Source organism: Suricata suricatta, chromosome 7, assembly GCF_006229205.1.
Source record: "Suricata suricatta isolate VVHF042 chromosome 7, meerkat_22Aug2017_6uvM2_HiC, whole genome shotgun sequence".
NCBI lineage: Eukaryota > Metazoa > Chordata > Mammalia > Carnivora > Herpestidae > Suricata > Suricata suricatta.
The window spans coordinates 77,150,585-77,165,014 of NC_043706.1; the positions used below are offsets into that span (position 1 = coordinate 77,150,585).

The window sequence follows — 14,430 nt, forward strand, 5'->3', positions numbered from 1 at the left end:
ATTTTTGCTTTCAGTTCCCTTGCCTTTGGGGATGTGTTGAGTAGGAAATTCCTGCGATTGAGGTCAAGAAGGTTGTTTTCTACTTTCTTCTCGAGGGTTTTGATGGTTTCCTGTCTCACATTCAGGTCCTTCAGCCATTTTGAGTTTATTTTTGTGTATGGTGTAAGAAAGTGGTCTAGTTTCATTCTTCTGCATGTTGCTGTCCAGTTCTCCCAGCACCACCTGCTAAAGAGGTAGTCTTTTTTCCATTGGATATTCTTTCCTGCTTTGTCAAAAATTAATTGGCTGTACATTTGTGGACCCATTTCTGGGCTCTCTATTCTATTCCATTGGTCTATGTTTGTTTTTGTGCCAAGGACACCCCTTTTTTTTAAACATTAATATTTTTTTAGGTAATCCAGTGTTTATTTCCATATAGATATCCAGTTGCTTTGCATCATTTATTGAAAAGATAATCCTTTATTTTTGTTTAAAAGAATATTTAAACTCTTGTCCTTAGGAACTATAAAGACTATACTCATGATTTGGAAATGAACCTGCACTGAACAATGACCAAAGAAGAATCAGCCATTCGATAGCTTGTCTTTGGTCTGGTCTCAGATATAGAATGTAATCAGCTATAATTCTTGTTGCTTTTTGCCTCACATTATTTTTATTTGTATATTAACCATAGTGTACTTTCCTTCCACATAAATTCGGGCCCTCATTTTCATATACTGATATGCTACATCTCTGAGACCTGGTCAGAATACTGATACTCTGTGCCATGGTGTGTTTTGACTGACATTACCCATTTGGTATGTTTCTCTTTCCCCTGATTGCCACATCTTTTTTTTTTCTTTTCTTTTTTTTTTAAATTAACATTTATTCATTTTTGAGAGACAGAGCATGAGCAGGTGAGGAGCAGAGAGAGAGGGAGACACAGAATCCAAAGCAGGCTCCAGGATCTGAGCTGTCAGAATAGAGCCCCATGTGGGGCTTGAACTCACAGACCATGAGATCATGACCTGAGCTGAAGTCAAATGCTTAACTGACTGAGCCACCAGGTGCCCCTGTCACATCTCATTCGTTGCTAGAGAAACTGTTGTGACTGCGCTTTTCTCTTCCATCTGGAAGACAATACTTTATCCACTGAATTGCAGTGACACCTTTATCACAAATCAAGTAACCCTATATGTGTGGTTCTGTTTCTAGACTCTCCATTCTGTTTCATTCAGCTATTTTTCTATTCTTGCAGTAATACCACATTGTCATCAATACTGTAGCTTTATAGCAAGTTTTGAAATTTGGTTGTAGTAGTCAGGATTCTTCAGAGAAACAGAAACAATATAAGATATGTATGTATAAAGAAATATTTCTTATAATAGCTTATTATATGTATTTTATGCATATGGAACTGACTCATGAACTTACAAAGTCTAGGAAGACCCACAATCTGCCATCTGCAAGCTGGAGATCCAGGAAAGTTAGTGGTGTAGTTCTAGTCTGATTCCAAAGACCTGAAACCCAGGAGCACTAATGGTATAAGTTCTAGTCTCAGAGCAAGAGAAAAATCAATGTTCCAGATCTAAATCAGAAAGAAAGAGTAAATTCTCTCTACCTCCACCTGGTTGTTCTATTTAGATCTCCAATTGATTGGATGATACCCACACTGGTAAGGGCAATCTACTTCCTTCCTTCCTTCCTTCCTTCCTTCCTTCCTTCCTTCCTTCCTTCCTAAGATTTAAAAAAAAAAAATTCATTTATTTTTGAGAGAGAGATAGAGACAGACAGAGTCCAAGTGGGGGATGGACAGAGAGAGAGGGAAACATAAACTCTGAAGCAGCCTCCAGGCTTTGATATGCCAGCACAGAGTCTGATAGGGGCTCAAACCCAGGAACCACAAGGTCATGACCTGAGCTGAACTTGGACTCTTAACCAGCTGAGTCACCCAGGTGCCCCGTTTTTTTTTTTTTTTAATTAAAAAAGACTTTTTTTTGATGTCTTTTACTTGAGAGACAGAGACAGAGCAGGAGCAGGGGCAGAGAGGGAGACACAGAATCTGAAGCAGGTTACAGGCTCCAGCTGTCAGCACAGAGGCAGATGCAGCGCTCAAACTGATGAACTCACAAGATCATGACCTGACCCCAAGTTGGATCCTTAACCAACTGTGCCACCCAGGCCTCCTGAAGGCAATCTACTGTATTTAGTCAACCATTTCAGGCAGAAACACCCTCACAGCCATACCTGGAAACAATATGTAACCAAACATATGGGCACCTTGTGACCTAAGTAAGTTGACACAAAAAATTAACCATCTCACTGCACACTGACAGTGCAAGTCCTCTAACTTTTTCAAGAATGTCTTGATTAGGGGTGCCTGGGTGGCTCAGTCAGTTAGTATCTGACTCTAGATTTTGGCTCAGGTCATGATCTCATGGTTCATGAGTTTGAACACCACATTAATTAATTATTTAAAAAAAATTTAAACAATAAAAATAAAATCTTAAAAAATTGTTTTGTAGGTCCAGTAGGAAGCATAAGGCATGTGAGGGAGTTCCAAGAGATGAGACTTTAAAGCGGAGGGTCAGCAAACTACAGCCCATGGACCAAATCTTGCTCATTGACTGCTTTAGTACATTTTGGTCTATGAGCAAGGAATGGCTTTTGCATTTTTAAGTGGTTGGGAATACAATTAGAAGAAGAATAATATATTGTGACAGGTAAAAAATATAAAATTCAAATTTCAGTCTTTATAAATAAAGCTTTATTGAAACATAGTCATAGTAATTTGTTTATATATTACCTGTGACTGCTTTCACTAAGCATCTTAGTTCCTAAAAATATTAACATATTACATACTTCTTTATCTTACAATATATATGAAATAGTTTCAAAATTATGATATTGAGACTAACAGTAAAGTGATTACATAAAGTATAAAATTTCTCTGCAGTTCTTTTTGTGCTCGGATAATCCCACTAATGATGTATAGTCAGAGCACTTTGTTCAAATGTCACTTGAGATAATTATTTGTTTGAGTGGTTATATTTCTCTTTTTTACACAGTTAGTTTCATTTATTTCAATTAATTTTCAATTTTTGCATTGTTTCTTTCTGATTTGGCTCAGTTTTTGAATATATGAAACACTTCTGTGATTCAAAAGCGAAAGGTTATAAAAGGCAAACAGAGGTGAAATATATATGTGAATAATGTCAGTAAAGCTGTTATCAAAAAAAATAAAGCTGTCATTAAAAAAGGAAGAAAAGCCATGTACATTTGTATATGAAAATACTAAAATGGAAGTTAAAGAAAAAGGCATACTCAAAGGAGTTTCCCTTCCCTTTGTATCCCTCCAGCCAGTGTTGTTCTCTGAGGAATTACCTTTCTTTTTTTTTTTTTAAAGTAGGCTCCACACCCAGCATGGAGTCTGATGTTGGGCTTGAACTCACAATCCTGAGATCCACAACTAAGCTGAGATCAAGAGTTGATCGCTCAACCAACCAAGCCACCAAGGCACCCCAAGTTACCTTTTTATTAAATTCTAATTTACCCTTCAAGTGTTTTTTGTGCAAAAACAAGCAAATATAAAGCTAGCATACCATACTGTACTTTTTCCTTCCTTAACACTTTACCTAGGAGATTACCCAATATAAGTATCTATAGACGTCTTTAGGAGTTGCTTTTTTTCTGTTGTTATTTTAGTAAGCTTTATACCCAATGTGGGGCTTGAACTCAAGATCAAGAGTATTGAGAGTCACATGATCTACTAACCAAGCCAGCCAGGTGCCCCTAGAAGTTGCTTTTTTGTTAAGGCAACATTTGCAATTGCGAATTCAGACTTAATAAAACACGTAACTGTGTTACATTTCTTTGTTTTCTTAAAAAAAAAAAACTTCAGTTGACTTCTGTAAGTATCCCAAATTCCCAATTTGGCATTGGTTGAGGTCTTTCCAAGCAAATACATTATTTAAAATGTTTATTTATTTTTGAGAGAGAGATAGAAAGAGAGAGAGAGAGCTGGAGAAAGAGGGAGGCAGATTCCAAAGCAACACTGTCAGCACAGAAGCAGAGAGCCCTACATGGGAAAGAGGGAGACATAGATTCCAAGGCAGAGCTATAAGCACAGAGCCCTACATGGGGCTTGAACTCACAAGCTGTGAGATCATGACTTAAGCAGGGAAGTCGGAGGCCTAACCAACTGAACCACCCAGGTGCCCCTAAGCAAATATTTTTTAACCCAATCGCTACTTTCTATTCAATGTAAAATTTTTAAGAAGTACCAGTAAGATTGGGGCGCCTGGGTGGCTCAGTCAGTTAAGTGTAAGATTTTGGCTCAGGTCATGATCTCAGAGTTCTTTGGTGCGAGCCCCTAGTCGGGTTCTGTGCTGACAGCTCAGAGCCTGGAGCATGCTTCAGATTCTGTGTCTCCCTCTCTCTCTCTCTCTCTGCCCCTCCTCCCCTCACACTGTCTCTCGAAAATAAATAAGCATTAAAAAAAATTTTTTTTTTTAAAGAAGTACTAGTAAAGTGAGAGGCTTTGTAAATACATCAGTAATAAGGCCACTCTTCTCTGGTGGATAATTTTGGGGGAAACCTCAGTTATTTTTGAGATATGTATATTATGTCTCAATTAATATTTTTTTGTTTTGTTGTTTATTTATTTATTTATTTTTTTACAATTAATATTTTTTGATGAATGTCCTCATTATGCACCTATGCTGAAACCAATATTCAATCAATTGCTAAATTTGTTGATTAAAAAAATTTTTTTTTAATTTATTTTTGAGAGAGAGAGAGAGAGAGACCTAGAGCACGAGCAGGGGAGGGGCAGAGAGAGAGAGAGAGAGGGAGACACAGAATTTGAAGCAGGCTCCAGGCCCTGAGCTGTTAGCACAGAGCCCGATGCAGGGCTCAAACTCACAAGCTGTGAGATAGTGACCTGAGCGGAAGTTTGACGCTCAACCGACTGAGCTACACAGGCGCCCCTAAATTTGTTGATTTTATCTCTTAAATATTCTAAAATCTATCCTGTTACTTACCATTTCCCTTAGATCCTCGTTTTCTCTAACCTGATCTCTGTAAGAGCATCTCAAAATTCTCATTTTCAAAGCCAGAGGATTTTAATTTTGCAAATCCGATCACCACCATACCAAGCATAAAATCCTTCAGTGGTCCCCAATGCCTCATCATTTAAATATAAATTCCAAGCTCTTTGGCGCACATCTATCTATCTATCCTTTCAAGTTCTGACACCTGTCTTCTCCACCAGCCTTATCTCACATTTCATGCTCTATCAACAATAAACGCCTTAGGGTTGCACACCCTCTACTCTTTCCGTCTCCACTACCTGGAAATGCTTGCCTACCTGACTTCTCAGAAACAAAGCGATTGGGGTAGTATCTAGGAAAGCAGTGTTCTTCCAGAACACATTCTGCCAAATGGAGGTCTTTCCGGAAAATTAAAAAATATATAATGAGTCGATATGACAGTTACAAATTATTAAGATGGACAAACTGGAGGAAAGGGTTGGAGATCAAGATGAAGATCTCAATATCAGAGAGCAGAGGAAGTTGTCTTTCTTTTTTTACTTCCCCACCAATCAATGGCGTAGGCCCCGCCTCTAGACCCTACCTGCACCTTTAGTTTTTGGATATTCTATAGCGCAATTCAGGTATTCTACCCTCTAAAAAGCTCTCCTTTTGCTCCTACCCACTTTACTTGGGGATCCCCTCTTCAAAGCTCTCAACACCCTGTCTTAAATTATTTGCCTATTATGCAGGAAAAGTGAGGGCAAGGAACAGTGCTTATTCATCACTACCGAGCCAGCGTCCAGCACCACGTCTAGCACGCGGTTCATACTCAACAGAATTTATAGAATAAAGGACTAAATAAATAATAAGGCCTGAGAGTTTACTTTCCCTTTCATTAAAGAGCTTCTCCCAAACCCCACCCTTACCCTCTTCAAGCCACACCTCTTCCGCACTTATGCCCCGTCCCTTCCTCCAACAGCGTAGGCTCCGCCCCTTTCCTTAAACTCCGCACCAGCTTACGCGAGTTTGGCGCCAACCGTGTTTTTTTTTTCGCCCTCCTAAAGGCGGGAACTAGTTATGTGCGCCGGGACGTGCTTTACGTCTGATCTGATTGGCCATGGGTGCTTAGTCCCGCCTCCGCGTCCTGAGTGCGCTTTGGCATTGGTGGAGATGCCAGGGAGACCTCGGTGTCCAGAAAGGATCCCTGGCTACCGTGGGCTGGGCAGGGCGGGTAAGTTTGCGTGGGGGTCCGGTCCGGTCGGGGCTGTGGGAAATAAACTGCATGGAGCAGTAGTGCCCCGAGCGGAAGCGAGCGGTTTTAGGTGAGCCCGCGGTCCAAGGGGATCACGGAGTCGGGGAAGCGGGGGGCGCGCCTGATGTCCGGGCCCACAGGTAGCCGCGTTCCCCCCGCCCTCGGGTGCAGTGTCTGGGGTCGCATTAGCGTTCCTCGGTGGTCCTTCGAGAAGATCCGAGGGAGGGGGGGTGGGGTGAGAGCATGTAGGAACTGCCCTTTCGACTGCTTCTCCCACCCCTCCCCCCACAAAACCAGTCTTGTTTTGGAATGTACTTCTTAAGGCTTTCGGATGGGATTCTGGAGGAATGGGTCTTTTCTTTCTAAGTGTAAGGTGATCACTGATGATGGTTGTTTTCGAGACTGTTATACCCAGAGAAGTTATGATCTCCACAACGCCTAGAACCGTACCTGACACACAGTTGGCCCCAACTCAGATGTTAATGTAGAATATGCAGAATCTCAGGATTTGTGCTTCAGGGATCGAGTTGGCGTTGACTCTGATTCTTCCCTAGTCTCTCCCGGATTCTTCCCTGGTCTTTTCCAGTCTCCGCAGCTATAGCTCCAAACCTCTTCCCTTTCACAGTGCCCCTCCCCCATCTCAGCGCTTCTTTGGTTGGAAGAGGACAGCGACCATGGCAAAAAAAAATCCCCCTACCCCCACCCCAATTATCTTCTATCGTTTCTTCTTCCCATTTCACAAGAGGTGACCCTCTTTCAAAGAAAAATATATATACTTTTCTCTCATGAATATTCTTGATTTTGTCATTTGGGTTTAAAGACAGCTGGAATCTAATCCCAAATATGCCATTTATCAGCTGTTTGACCTTGGGGCAAGTTTCTTAATCGTTTGTTGTCTGTTTCCTCAAATGTGAAATGGGAAAAAGAATAGTTTGTACTTCATGGGACTTCGGAAGATATAAATTAATGTATTTGGAACATTTAAGGCCCTGGCACATAGTGTTAGGTATATGTAGTGTTTTTCTCTCTTTACATTTTCTTTAGGGATCTTGGTGTATTAGATTTAGCCTTTCCCATGAGCCTTAGAAGACACTCTCCTTCTTCCCTCTTTTCTTCTATAAATGATTATTTCATTTCTTCAAATTTGTTTTTGTTTTTTGTTTTTTTAAGGAAAATTTTCTTTAAACTGTCTTTTTAAGACATTATCCTATCACAAAAGGCTAGGTAATCTTCCTCTCATATGCTTCTGCACATCTGAATCCATTGAAATTGTTCCTAAAATGATTATGAGTGACCTTGCAACTCTTTTCTTTGATCACCATGGTTTTAAACATGTAAACCTTTGCCTTTACACTGCTTAGGTTCAACACTCCTCTGTCAGTAGTCCCTCTCATTATATATTGAGGTCCTCATTTAGGGAAGGTGAGAGCAAGTGTGAATAAAACCCCTCTTTCCAAGAGATTCTGATATATAATCCTTCCTCTTTTCCCTCCTCTCTTCTATTTTGGGAGAATCACTGGCCTTTGTGATTTCAAGACAGTAATCTCAACTCTATCAATTACGTTTGGTCTTTTGTACTACATACTCTAGTTTCCAGTTATCTATTAGATATCTTCACCTGGATGTCATATAGATAATTTATCATGTCTTCTTTGGTTCTCTTTTTCAGTTAAAAGCATGACTACCTTGTTACCAAAGCTAGGAACTTTGTAGTTGTTACTAAATTGGGGATTTCAGTAATTGAACAAATATGTTTTTATTGCCTAACTTTCAAAACCCTTTCCTGAGAGCTGGGGATACAATGATGAACAGAACAGAGCCAGTCCTGGTCTTCATGGATCTTATTACATTCCAGTGTGTGAAATGGACATTTCTTTAGGAATCTCACAAAATGTAATCACAGACTGAAGAGAGTCCATATTGAGAAAGGACACAGTGGTATAAAAGTATGTAACAGAGGGCCTGAGACAGTGGAGAGAGAGTGGCCAGGGAAAGCTCAAATATTATTTAAGCGAAAATACCAGCAATGAGTTAAGTGATAGTAGAGCATTGTGGAAAGAGCATTCCCTGCAGAGGCCCTGTGGTGGGAGAAAACAAGTGGCATGGTCAAGAAGCTGAAAGAAGGTCAGTATGATCAAGAGTAAGGACTGCTTGCTGGGAAGTGGGGAAGAAGGATGCAGACTATCTGAAATTGTGGGCAGAGGCCAGGTCTCTCTGGACTTTGCAAGCAGAATTGTGACAAAATTTTAAAATCTAAAATCAGCAGGAAGCACTGAAGGGTTTTAAGTAGAGGAGGGAACATGATCAGATTTGCATTTTGAAAAGACAACTGAGGCTGTGGTTTTGAAGTGGTCAAGAATGGGCATTGAATATGCTTTCCCTTAAATCTTTTGATTCTGTCACAGAAATCTCAGATCTGCTTTTTTAATTTCCACTACTGATTACTTAGTCACCCCTCATTGTCTCCTGTACTGTTTTAATTACACTCTTTATCTTTTGCTACTAATATTTCCTATACTCTTCTTGCTAGAGTTAAATTCCTGGAATGCAGATTTGATCATGAAATTCTTTTGCTTTAAAAACCTTCAGTGGTTTCTCCCATTCTCTACTGAATGAAGTACAGTATCTTAATTGTGTAATATATCTTCTAAAGTCTCATTTTTCTCTTGCCATTTGCAGCTACGTGGATGGAACTAGAGGATATTATGCTAAGCGAAATTAGTCGAAGAAAGACAAATATCAAAAAAAAAAGACAAATATACGACTTCACTCATATGAGGGTTTTAATATATAAAAAAGATGAACATAAGGGAAGCAAAAATAATATAAAAAACAAAGGGGACAAAATATAAGAGACTCTTAAATATGGAGAACAAACAGAGGGTTGCTGGAGGTGTTTTGGGAGGGGGAGATGGGCTAAATGGGTAAGGGGCATTAAAGAATCTACTCCTGAAATGATTGTTGCACTATATGCTAGCTTGGATGTAAATTAAAAAAATAAAACCTCATTTCTCTAATTCTAATCTGTGGATATTCACACTATACTTCCTTGTGAGCTCATAGATGTAGGGGGAGATGGTATCAGGAATTGTATTTGCAAAAAGGAACCCAGTTTCACTGAACCTTGGGATTTTGGAAACCTTGGGATAGTGAATGATGGGGCTAGAAAGGTAGGCATTAATGTGTATCAGGGTAGGGTGTTTGGGCTTTATTCAGTAGATATAGGGAAGTAATGGAAAGTTTTTGAGCAAGAAGTAATAATGAGCAGGATTGCTTCAGAAAAATCAATCCAGAAATTGTGCGTAGCATGTATTTGGAGAGAGGAGATAATTAGATAGCTATAGTGGAGCCTGAAATAAAATTCTGAAGGAAAGAACAAGTATAAATGGAGAAACATTGCAGACTAGTATCAGTAGGGTTTTAGGGAATGAATGCTAGTGCCAGTCAAAGAAGTAGAGATGTCAGGAGGTGACAGATATTAATGGAAAGATGGTCTCTTGGTTTTGGTCTTGGTGAGTTGGGATTTACAGGAATGTGTTTATTAACTTCATCTTATTGCTGGCTGTTGGTTTGTGTTAGTACAAACAGTTCCTAGTTTTCAAGCACTGTGAGGTGGCAGCAGAGGAGTCTATAAATCTGATCTGGCACGCCTGCTTTTTATGGCAGTACTTACTCTTTATCCCTTACCCCTGTGTGTTTGCTCATCAAGTGTTTAAGCCAACATAATAGATTTTGCTTTGCAGGTATAGAAATAAGATATTGATGTCCAGGAGTTCATTGCCTTACGACAGCATTCAAATACATTTTTATAAGAGCCCAATAGCATTTAGAGCTAGTTAGGTGTTACTGAAATTGTAATAACCACAGCTCTGTGTGAAGTCATTTCTGTGAGTTTTTCATGGTCAATGAAATCATAAGATAATACATATTAAGACACTAAGTTTGTGGTAAGTTGTTAGAGCAGCAAGAGGAGACTAATGTACTCAGACACACTATGCATATTTTATGTACTCAGTAGTCACATGTGGTTAGTGTTTTATTGGACAGCTTAGATATAGAACATTTTTGTCATTATAGAAAGTTCTATTGGGCAGCACTGGTCTAAAAAAGGTAATTTTTAGGGCATCTGGCTAGCTCAGTTGGTGGAGCATATGATTTGTGGTTTTGGGGATTGTAAATTCAAGCCCCATGTTAGGTGTAGAGATTATTTAAAAATAAATTCTTTTAAAAAATTTTTATTTATAGTTTATTGTCAAGTGGTTTCCATATAACACCCAGTGCTCTTCCCCACAAGTGCCCTCCTCCATGTCCATCGTCCCCCTTCCTCTTTAGCCCTCAGTTTGTTTTCAGTATGCAAGAGTGTCTCATGATTTGCCTCCCTCTCTCCCTGACGCTTTTCCCCCCTTCCCCTTCCCATGGTCCTCTGTTAAGTTTCTCCTGTTAGACTTATGAGTGAAAACATATGGTATCTGTCCTTCTCTGCCTAACTTATTTCACTTAGCATGACACCCTCGAGGTCCATCTACGTTACCACGAATGGCTAAATTTCATTCTTCCTCATTGCCATGTAGTATTCCATTGTGTATATAAACCACATCTTCTTGATCCATTCATCAGGTGATGGACATTTAGGCTCTTTCCATGTTTTGGCTATTGTTAAAAGTGCCGCTATGAACATTGGGGCACATGTGCCCCTATGTATCAGCACTTCTGTATCCTTTGGGTAAATCCCTAGCAGTGCTAGTACAGGGTCATAGGGGAGTTCTATTGATAGATTTTTGAGGAACCTCCACACTGTTTTCCAGAGCGGCTGCACCAGTTTACATTCCCACCAACAGTGTAGGAGGGTGCCCGTTTCTACACATCTTCACCAGCATCTACAGTCTCTTGTTTTGTTCATTAAAAATAAAATCTTTAAAGAAACAATTGAAAAAATTATAGAGGTAGTTCTCAAAGTGTAGTCCTTGAACTACAGATTCTCATGTTTCAGTCTTGACCTACGAATCAAAAATTGGGGGAATGGGACCCATCAATCTTGTGTTCTGAAATCCTTTAGGTGTTTCTGATGCATGCTAAAGTCTAAGAACAACTTCCTTTCTTGTTCCCTTCTCTCCCCTCCGGTTCTCTCTAGTGAGCAGAGAAGGGGTAGAGAGAGAGGAGAGAGAATTCCAAGCAGGCTCTGGATTGTCAGCATGGAGCCTGATGCAAGGCTTGAACTCATGAACCCTGAGATCATGACCTGAGCCAAAACCAAGAGTTGGATGCTTAACTGACTGAGCTACCCAGGTGCCACTAAGAACAATCTTAGAAAGCAGATGATTGCAGTGGAGGTAGCTAAATGTAATAATGCATTCAGTATGTCAGTACAATAAGGGAATGAGGGTTAACTGTTTCCAGAAAAGGGGGGTTCTCTTTTATGGTAGCTGGGTTGGGAAGAGGATGAGCAGACCAGGCAGAGAAATAGAATGAGCAAGATATTGTGGAGTTGAGGTTTATGGCATAATTCAGGAACTGCAGGTACAGACATTTCTGCTTTAATATATGCATTTTTGAAAACCCTTTGTTCTGTAAGTCACTAAAACAGAGTTTATGGGGGAAATAGGGGCAGAATACTTAAAGCCTGTCTACTCGTTATTAGGACATCAACAGGAACAATAACAATTTTTTTAAATGTTTTATTTATTTTTGATACAGAGAGAGAGAGAGAGAGAGCATGAGAGGGGGAGGGGCAGAGAGAGAAGGAGACAGAACCGGAAGCAGACTCCAGGCCCTGAGCTAGCTGTCAGCACAGAGACTGATGCGGGGCTTGAACCCACGAATGTGAGATCTGACCTGAGCCAAAGTCGGAGGCTTAACCGACTGAGCCACCCAGGCGCCCCAGGAACAATAACAATTTTAATTAAAGTGTTGGCATACTTAAGTAAAATTCCTAATGAATATTTCAGTAAATATAGATCTTTTCTCAAGAAAGAAGACAGATGAAATGGATTGGTGGAAGTTGGGAGAGGAAGAAGCTGTTGATTTGTGGGGACAAGAACAGAGGGACATAAACATCACAGATTGCAGGTTTGATGTGAAATAGTGTGATGGCAGACTGGATGGCTTTGGCTTATTGCCTGGCATTTGGGTTATTTCTCCTCCAACAAAGATTGCGGAAAACCATGCTTACACTCTTGTAAGACAGAGCCTGTTACTGTACTGAGACAAGAGGAAGAAAGGGGAGTGATGGGCATCTAGGATCAGGGCATCAGCATAGGACTAGATTCCTTCAAGGGTTGCCACATTTGGCTGCTATTAATGGTACAAAACTGTAATGATCTGGGGAGAACCCTGTGTGAGCCAGTATAATTTCTGCATTCCACTAATATCATTTCTCTATTTCTCAGTAATGTGTGTGCTGCCTTGCATTATAGAAACATGTTATGGTAGGGGCGCCTGGGTGGCTCAGTCGGTTAAGTGTCCAACTTATTTTGGCTCAAATCATGATCTCATGGTTCATGAATTTGAGCCCTGTGTTATGCTCTGTGCTGACAGCATGGAGCTGGAGCCTGCCTGGGGTTCTCTCTCTCCCCTCCTTTCTCCCCTCCCTACCTTTCTCTCTCAAAATGAATAAATAAGCATTAAAAAAAATATGCTGTGGTAGTACAGAATCTCTAATGTGGTTGAATAGGGTAGTTAGAAGAACAGTGGGAGATAGAAAATAGTGATATTTCTGGAAAGGCCTTGTAATTCTGTGCTAGGGAAGCTTAATTCAATAATGTTTTGGGTAGCTCTTAAAGGCTTTTTGATCTGGGAATGAAACACAGGTTAAAAGTCCACATGATTTTGGCTTTAGTGTGGAAAGTGGTAGAAGGAAAAAGGTGTTGGTGTAAGGACGAAGTCTGAACCTAACAGACTCCATCACAGAGGTCCCCCTCTAAGCTAGAAGGTCTAAGGTTCAGTTTCTCCAGAACTATTAGGCAGTTACACATTGCCTAGAACAGGAGACCTCTTTGCAATATCCAATCAGGAAAGGCCAGCTACCTCTCCCCACATTCCCAAGGGTGAGGCCTGCAGATGGGAAATTTTGATAGGACCCTGTTACTTAATGTTAAAGTTAACCCGAGAGTCACCAAACAAGACCCTCAACTTGCACTGTAATTGGTTAATTTCAAAGGTACTCTAAATATTGCGATTGGGTCCTGCCAAAAGTAACGAACACCCTGGACAATGTGTATGGTTAGAGTTACTGCCAATGCTGTTACACAATAATGATTGGATGTCACAATTTCTTGTCACTCCCCCTTCCCAAACCCCATAAAAACCCTACTCAGCCCTTGTTCGGGGCTCTCAGCACGGATCCACTGCGTTGGTGAAGGCTAGAGACCTGTGAGACCGAACTTAGGCCCGGCGAGCCTAAGCCGTAATAAACCCGCCCTTTGCTTTTGCATGCGTGCCTCCGTCTCCCTGGTGGTCTCTGGTTTTTGGGGGTGATATTGAAGTCTTGGGGATTACATCGGTAGAGTGGAAACTAGCTAGGAGACTTTGTAATAATTTAATTGAGAAATAATTATATTGGAAACTGAAATGACTGACTGGAAAGGGGATGTTAAATTTGAGAGATTTAAAAATAAAATCACTAGGTATTTGTGACCACTTGAAAGTGAGTGTGGAGTCAAAGATAATGGGAGTTTGTAGCTTGAGAATGAGTTCAGACAGGAGGTAATTGTTTATATTTCCCATATCCAGGCATCTACCATATTTGCCCTCTTTCATTATTATGGCTCATATAAATATCCTTTTCAATCTGTCTCCATCTAGGGTTATGTTACTTGTGGACTCTATAGTAGCCTCCTTCCCAGTTTCTTTTCCTACACTTCTTTCTAGTTCATTCCACACATTAATCTTTTCATTTCTTTATACCAGTTTCTAACTCAAAAACCTTTAGTGCTCCTGTCTTCTGGAAGTTCAAGGCCAGATTCCTTAGTCTGACATTTAGTATCTTCTGTTTCTAATGAAATTTGACAGTCTTATTTATCTCCCAGTCCTCTTCTGCCTGAGGTCCATCCATATATTATGCCTTCCCTCCAACGTTAATGATGTTCTCATCTCCACAGATAGCCTCCCACTCCTCCATTGATACGCAGGTCTTTCTTTCACAAAGCAAGTCCTCCGCAATATGTATGC

At 40.3% G+C, this 14,430-nt stretch overlaps 1 protein-coding gene across 4 annotated transcripts in view; it reads left to right on the forward strand.

Annotated features, from left to right (window-relative positions):
- The first annotated feature begins 6,170 nt into the window (after positions 1-6,170).
- CASP8AP2 (caspase 8 associated protein 2) overlaps positions 6,171-14,430 on the forward strand; it is a 38,968-nt gene continuing 30,708 nt past the window's right edge. For all 4 annotated transcript variants that reach the window (XM_029944227.1, XM_029944228.1, XM_029944230.1 and 1 more), the window contains exon 1: positions 6,171-6,243. The gene's annotated coding sequence lies outside the window, so the exon portion shown is untranslated. The remainder of the gene's footprint in view (positions 6,244-14,430) is intronic.